This window comes from Chiloscyllium plagiosum, unplaced genomic scaffold (assembly GCF_037043375.1).
Source record: "Chiloscyllium plagiosum isolate Xiang-an unplaced genomic scaffold, Cpla_swu_hap1 HiC_scaffold_11, whole genome shotgun sequence".
Classification (NCBI taxonomy): Eukaryota; Metazoa; Chordata; class Chondrichthyes; order Orectolobiformes; family Hemiscylliidae; genus Chiloscyllium; species Chiloscyllium plagiosum.
Window position 1 is genome coordinate 39381282 of NW_028270149.1, and position 6687 is coordinate 39387968.

At 50.6% G+C, this 6687-nt stretch overlaps 1 protein-coding gene across 1 annotated transcript in view; it reads right to left on the reverse strand.

The window, feature by feature from the left end:
- Positions 1-6687, reverse strand: part of las1l (LAS1 like ribosome biogenesis factor) — an 88991-nt gene that overhangs the window by 23042 nt on the left and 59262 nt on the right. The window lies entirely within an intron of this gene.

Genomic DNA, 6687 nt, shown 5'->3' on the forward strand with positions numbered 1-6687 from the left:
GATAAGCTTAGGGAATGCTACAAAGGAGTTAATCTTCATTTAATGCATGGTCTTTGATTGGGCATGATCTTCATACTATAAAGGACCATACAGGTGCTTGCTCATTAGAGAAACAGAACTGATGGCGAGTTTAACTTGAGAATCAGCACCCCTCAAATATGGTGGGAGACTGAGAAGGCAGAAACCTCATGGTAACCTCAGCTGTTTCGTAACAATGCATTGTAAACCAGCCGTCCAGCTTATTGAGCTAACCAACTCCTAACCTCCTCATCACCATATATCAAAAGATGTATAATTTCTAGTAAGTCACTACACAGAGGGGATTGTGACTGATTCATATCCATCCTGCAGTTCTCCCTTTCTCTCTTCAAGCTCTAAAGTGCAAAAAGCAATAATGACCTATTAAAAGGTAAGGATCTCATCCATGTGGGGATCTAGCACAACGTTTTTTTAAACTAAATTATTCCCTACTTTCCACAGGATCAGGTCATTATGGTATCTCTACTTCTAAATGACAGCATCAAACACACTCAACTTGCAATGAGAATTGGTTTTCTCTGTGTGATATCACAAATTGCTTTCCGGACACATGCAATAAAACGTGTGAAGTCAAAATTTATCTTTACATTGCATACTCTCCATCGGGTTCTGTGGCACTACCACTCTGCTGAATGTGATAAATTTCAAACAGATATACCTCATCAAAACTGGCAGACAACATCAAGGATGCCCATCAGCAGCAGCACTATATTCAACTGCAATGTTCAACTTTAAGGACCTGGACATCTCTAATTTTCCATTAACATCAAGCTGGACATAAACAGTGTTTCAGTAAAGAATGCAGGAGGGATTCCAGGACCAGCACCAAACACACTTAAATATTAGGATCGACCTGATGAAGGTAGAACAAAGAACTAGTTGCAAACCAAACAATGCGATAAATAAAGCGAAGCAATCTAATGGATCAGATCTAAGCTCTGCAATCCCACCATAGCCAACCACAAATCTCAGACTATTAAACAACTGACAGGAAGAGGTGGCTCTACAAATACCCCCATGCTTAAAAATGGGGAAACCCAGGACAACAGTGCACAAAAAACAAGGCTGATGCATTTGCAACTACGTTCAGCCAAAAGCACTGAGTGGATGAGCCATCGTGGTCTCCGCGTGAGGTCCCCAGCATCATAGATACCAATCTTCCGTCACTTCAAATCGTACCATATGACATCAAGAAACAGCTGAAGGCTCTGAACCCTAACATTCCAGTAAAAGCACTGGAGACTTGGGTTCCAGAACTAGACATGCCCCTAGCCAAGCTATTCCAGTACAGCTGCAACACTGCCATCTACCCAGCAAGGTGTAAAACTGCCCAGGTATCGCATCCACAAAAGGGCAAATTCAACTTAGTCGATTACTAGCCAGTCAGTCTGAACAGAGAACAAAGAACACTACAACACAGGAAATCAGGAAGGCAAAAAGGGTATAGGAGATAGTCTTAGGAAATAAGGGTCAGGTTAATTCAAAGAGATTCTACAAGTATATTCCTGTCAGGGTGAAAGGAAAGGCTGGCAGGTGTAGGGAATGCTGGATGACTACAGAAATTGAGGATTGGGTTAAGAAAAAGAAGGAAGCATATGTAAGGTACAAACAGGATAGATCGAGTGAATCCTTAGAAGAGTATAAGGGCAGTAGGAGTATACTTAAGAAGGAAATTAGGAGGGCAAAAATGGGACATCAGATAGCTTTGGCAAATAGAATTAAGGAGAATCCAGAGGGTTTTTATAAACACATTAAGGACAAAAGGGTAACTAGGGAGAGAATAAGGGTCCTCAAAGATCAGCAAGGCAGCCTTTGTGTGGAGCCATATGAGATGGGGGAGATTTGTTATAAGTATATTGCATCAGTGTTTACTTTGGAGAAGAACATGGAAGATATAGAATGTGGGGCAATACACAGTGGCATCTTGAAAAATGTCCATATTACAGAGGAGGAAGTGCTGGATGTCTTGAAATGCATAAAGGTGAATAAATCTCCAGGACCTGATCAGGTGTACCCTAGAACTCTGTGGGAAGCTAGGGAAGTGATTACTGAGCCTCTTACTGAGATATTTGTATCATCGATAGTCACAGGTGAGGTGCCGGAAGACTGGAGGTTGGCTAACGTGATGCCACGATTTAAGAAAAGTGGTAGAGAAAAGCCAGGGAACTATTAGTCCAGTGAGCCTGACATTGGTGGTGGGCAAGTTGTTAGAGGGAATCCCGAGGGACAGGATTTACGTGTATTTGGAAAGGCAAGGACTGATTACGGATAGTCAACAAGGCTTTGTGCATGGGAAATCATGTCTCACAAACTTGATTGAGTTTTTTGAAGAATTAACAAAGAGGATTGATGAGGGCAGAGAGGGTAGATGTGATCTATATGGACTTCAGATGGGCATTTGACAAGGTTCCCCACGTTAGACTGGTTAGCAAGGTTAGATGTCATAGAAGACAGGGAGAACTAGCCATTTGGATACAGAACTGGCTCAAAAAGGTAGAAGACAGTGCTGGGTCCTCTACTTTTTGTCATTTATATAAATGACTTGGATGTGGACATAGGAGGTATGGTGAATAAGTCTGCAGATGACACCAAAATTGGAGATGTAGTGAACAGCGAAGAAGGTCACCTCAGATTACAATAGGATCTTGATCAGATGGGCCAATGGACTGAGGAGGGGCAGATAGAGGTTAATTTAGATAAATGTGAGGTGCTGCATTATGGAAAAGCAAATCTTAGCAGGACTTATACACTTAATGGCAAGGTCCTGGGGAGTGTTGCTGAACAAAGAGACCTTGCAGCTTCATTGCTCCTTGAAAGTAGAGTTTCAGGTACATAGGATAGTGAAGGTGGCATTTGGTATGCTTTCCTTTATTGGTCAGAGTATTGAGTACAGGGGTTGGGAGGTCATGTTGCAGTTGTACAGGACATTGATAAGGCTACTTTTGGAATATTGCATGCAATTCTGGTCTCCTTCCTATTGGAAGGATGTTGTGAAACTTGAAAGGGTTCAGAGAAGATTTCCAAGGATATTGCCAGAGTTGGATGATTGGAGCTATAGGAAGAGGTTGAATAGACTGGGGCTGTTTTCCCTGGAGCGTCAGAGGTTGAGGGGGGACCTTATAGAGGTTTATAAAATCATGAGGGGCATGGATAGAATAAGTCGACAGTCTCTTCCCTGGGATGGGAGAGTACAGAACTAGGTGAAGAGTGAGAGGGGGAAAAGATTTAAAAGAGACTTACTTAAGGGGCAAGTAAGGGGCACCTTACTTAAGAGGGTGGTGCGTGTATGGAATGAGCTGCCAAAGGAAGTGGTGAAGGCTGGTACAATTACAATATTGAAAAGGCATCTTGATGGGTATAAGAAGAGGAAGGGTTTGGAGGGATATGGGCCAGGTGTTGGCAAGTAGGACTAGACGAGGTTGGGATATCTGGTCGGCATAGACGAGTTGAACCGAATGATCAGTTTCCGTGCTGTTTTCTATGACTCCATGTACATGCAGAGAAAAAGAGCAACCAAGGAGAGAATAGAGGTTTTTTAATACTAACAAGGAGCCACAGGAGAGGGGAGGGGTATTAAATTAGTATTTGGCATCTGACAGATAGGATTTACATTCATTTGAGGCAAGGACTGTTTAGGAAGAATCAGCTTTGCTTTGTGTGTGAAATATCATGTCTCATGAACTTGAATGAGATTATTTACATCGTCAGAGAAAGGGCAAGAGAGAGAATGCGTGTGAGAGAGAGAGTGTACGCGAGAATGTGTGTGTGTGCGCGTCCGTGCATGTGAGAGAGAGACAGAAAAAGAGACACAGAGAGAGAGAGAGAGAGAGAGAGAGAGAGAGAGAGAGAGAGAGAGAGAGAGAGAGAGCGCGAGTGTGTGTGAGAGAGAGCGCGAGTGTGTGTGAGAGAGAGCGCGAGTGTGTGTGAGAGAGAGCGCGAGTGTGTGTGAGAGAGCGCGCGAGTGTGTGAGAGAGAGCGCGCGAGTGTGTGAGAGAGAGAGCGCGAGTGTGTGAGAGAGAGAGCGCGAGTGTGTGAGAGAGAGAGCGCGAGTGTGTGTGAGAGAGAGCGCGAGTGTGTGTGAGAGAGAGCGCGAGTGTGTGTGAGAGAGAGCGCGAGTGTGTGTGAGAGAGAGCGCGAGTGTGTGTGAGAGAGAGCGCGAGTGTGTGTGAGAGAGAGCGCGAGTGTGTGTGAGAGAGAGCGCGAGTGTGTGTGAGAGAGCGCGCGAGTGTGTGTGAGAGAGCGCGCGAGTGTGTGTGAGAGAGCGCGCGAGTGTGTGTGAGAGAGCGCGCGAGTGTGTGTGAGAGAGAGCGCGAGTGTGTGTGAGAGAGAGCGCGAGTGTGTGTGAGAGAGAGCGCGAGTGTGTGAGAGAGAGAGCGCGAGTGTGTGTGAGAGAGAGCGCGAGTGTGTGTGAGAGAGAGCGCGAGTGTGTGTGAGAGAGAGCGCGAGTGTGTGTGAGAGAGAGCGCGAGTGTGTGTGAGAGAGAGCGCGAGTGTGTGTGAGAGAGAGCGCGAGTGTGTGTGAGAGAGAGCGCGAGTGTGTGTGAGAGAGAGCGCGAGTGTGTGAGAGAGAGAGCGCGAGTGTGTGAGAGAGAGAGCGCGAGTGTGTGAGAGAGAGAGCGCGAGTGTGTGAGAGAGAGAGCGCGAGTGTGTGAGAGAGAGAGCGCGAGTGTGTGAGAGAGAGAGCGCGAGTGTGTGAGAGAGAGAGCGCGAGTGTGTGAGAGAGAGAGCGCGAGTGTGTGAGAGAGAGAGCGCGAGTGTGTGTGAGAGAGAGCGCGAGTGTGTGTGAGAGAGAGCGCGAGTGTGTGTGAGAGAGAGCGCGAGTGTGTGTGAGAGAGAGCGCGAGTGTGTGTGAGAGAGAGCGCGAGTGTGTGTGAGAGAGAGCGCGAGTGTGTGTGAGAGAGAGCGCGAGTGTGTGTGAGAGAGAGCGCGAGTGTGTGTGAGAGAGAGCGCGAGTGTGTGTGAGAGAGAGCGCGAGTGTGTGTGAGAGAGAGCGCGAGTGTGAGTCGTGTGTGAGAGAGAGAGCGCGAGTGTGTGTGAGAGAGAGCGCGAGTGTGTGTGAGAGAGAGCGCGAGTGTGTGTGAGAGAGAGCGCGAGTGTGTGTGAGAGAGAGAGCGCGAGTGTGTGTGAGAGAGAGCGCGAGTGTGTGTGAGAGAGAGCGCGAGTGTGTGTGAGAGAGAGCGCGAGTGTGTGTGAGAGAGAGCGCGAGTGTGTGTGAGAGAGAGCGCGAGTGTGTGTGAGAGAGAGCGCGAGTGTGTGTGAGAGAGAGCGCGAGTGTGTGTGAGAGAGAGCGCGAGTGTGTGTGAGAGAGAGCGCGAGTGTGTGTGAGAGAGAGCGCGAGTGTGTGTGAGAGAGAGCGCGAGTGTGTGTGAGAGAGAGCGCGAGTGTGTGTGAGAGAGAGCGCGAGTGTGTGTGAGAGAGAGCGCGAGTGTGTGTGAGAGAGAGCGCGAGTGTGTGTGAGAGAGAGCGCGAGTGTGTGTGAGAGAGAGCGCGAGTGTGTGTGAGAGAGAGCGCGAGTGTGTGTGAGAGAGAGCGCGAGTGTGTGTGAGAGAGAGCGCGAGTGTGTGTGAGAGAGAGCGCGAGTGTGTGTGAGAGAGAGCGCGAGTGTGTGTGAGAGAGAGCGCGAGTGTGTGTGAGAGAGAGCGCGAGTGTGTGTGAGAGAGAGCGCGAGTGTGTGTGAGAGAGAGCGCGAGTGTGTGAGAGAGAGCGCGAGTGTGTGTGAGAGAGAGCGCGAGTGTGAGTGAGAGAGAGCGCGAGTGTGTGAGAGCGAGAGCGCGAGTGTGCGTGAGAGAGAGCGCGAGAGCGAGAGAGAGCGCGAGAGTGGAGAGCGAGAGCGCGAGGAGAGAGAGAGCGCGAGGGAGTGAGCGAGAGCGCGAGAGGTGAGAGAGAGCGCGAGAGGAGTGCGAGAGAGCGAGAGGGAGAGAGCGAGAGTGTGTGTGAGAGAGCGAGTGTGTGAGAGAGAGCGAGTGTGTGTGTGAGTGTGGAGAGCGAGAGCGAGAGCGCGAGAGCGAGAGCGAGAGCGCGAGAGCGCGAGAGCGAGAGCGAGAGCGAGAGCGCGAGAGCGAGAGCGCGAGAGCGAGAGCGAGAGCGCGAGAGAGCGAGAGCGCGAGAGCGAGAGCGCGAGAGCGAGAGCGCGAGAGCGAGAGCGCGAGAGCGAGAGCGCGAGAGCGAGAGCGCGAGAGCGAGAGCGAGAGCGAGAGCGAGAGCGCGAGAGAGCGAGAGCGAGAGCGCGAGAGCGAGAGCGAGAGCGCGAGAGCGAGAGCGCGAGAGAGAGAGCGCGAGAGCGAGAGCGCGAGAGAGCGAGAGCGAGAGCGCGAGAGCGAGAGCGCGAGAGCGAGAGCGCGAGAGCGCGAGAGCGAGAGCGCGAGAGCGAGTGCGCGAGAGCGCGAGAGCGCGAGAGCGAGAGAGAGAGCGCGAGAGCGCGAGAGCGAGAGAGAGAGCGCGAGAGAGAGAGCGCGAGAGAGAGAGCGCGAGAGAGAGAGCGCGAGAGAGAGAGCGCGAGAGAGAGAGCGCGAGAGAGAGAGCGCGAGAGAGAGAGCGCGAGAGAGAGAGCGCGAGAGAGAGAGCGCGAGAGAGAGAGCGCGAGAGAGAGAGCGCGAGAGAGAGAGCGCGGAGAGAGAGAGCGCGAGAGAGAGAGCGCGAGAGAGAGAGC